Raw genomic sequence first — 706 nt, 5'->3', positions numbered from 1 at the left:
AAGAGAAAAAGAGTGTGATGCTAATGAGGAGAGAAAAATAATCACTGACATGGTTATAAAGCTGTTATCCAATTTTTTGGGCCTTCAAAACATCTTAAAATATGTAGATCAGAGAAATCAAAATCTTCTCGGGGAAACCCCGAACCCCCCTATCTGCCCTACCTCACATTCGGGACCACAGTGATTATAAACCCTGCCTTTGCATGGTAATGAAACTGGTTATTAGTGAGCATTAGATCCTAAACTAAATTGTTAACTTTTGTTTTAATTAAAAATTACCCTCATTGGGGGCTCAGCCCTCCTAAAATGAAAATCCCTGGTGTGGACGCTACCTGACGTCTAGCTTAGATCTCATTCAGCCGGACTCACAACTCAAGCGATGCGGATCCGCAAGCTAAAGAGAGGCGATGGTGTGTTTACAAGGAGCCTCAGTCCAGGTCCTACTCGAGGAGCACCGATACACGTATTAGCACTCAACCGTCCGCTACGGGGCTTTCGGCTCAGTACACATTACAAACCCAGCGATTCGTTGGACCAACGATGATACTTTTGGGAAACGCAGAACAGCTCTTTCATTTTTTTAACCTATTGACTGATCCAGATCTCGCTTCCGTGACGTCACTCGGGCTCATTCAGCCCGTCATGCACTGCGCAGGCGTCGAAGACACACACACACACACACACACACACAACAACAACAACAACA

At 45.2% G+C, this 706-nt stretch overlaps 1 protein-coding gene across 1 annotated transcript in view; it reads left to right on the top strand.

Annotated features, from left to right (window-relative positions):
- The first annotated feature begins 381 nt into the window (after nucleotides 1–381).
- tmc7 (transmembrane channel like 7) overlaps nucleotides 382–706 on the top strand; it is a 34,214-nt gene continuing 33,889 nt past the window's right edge. Inside the window, exon 1 of the mRNA XM_077237908.1 lies at nucleotides 382–706. This exon is cut by the window's right edge and continues 97 nt beyond it. The gene's annotated coding sequence lies outside the window, so the exon portion shown is untranslated.

Source organism: Siphateles boraxobius, unplaced genomic scaffold (genome assembly GCF_051911475.1).
Source record: "Siphateles boraxobius isolate OS27281-9 unplaced genomic scaffold, OSU_SipBor_1 10, whole genome shotgun sequence".
NCBI lineage: Eukaryota > Metazoa > Chordata > Actinopteri > Cypriniformes > Leuciscidae > Siphateles > Siphateles boraxobius.
This window is presented reverse-complemented; position numbering and strand designations above follow the sequence as displayed.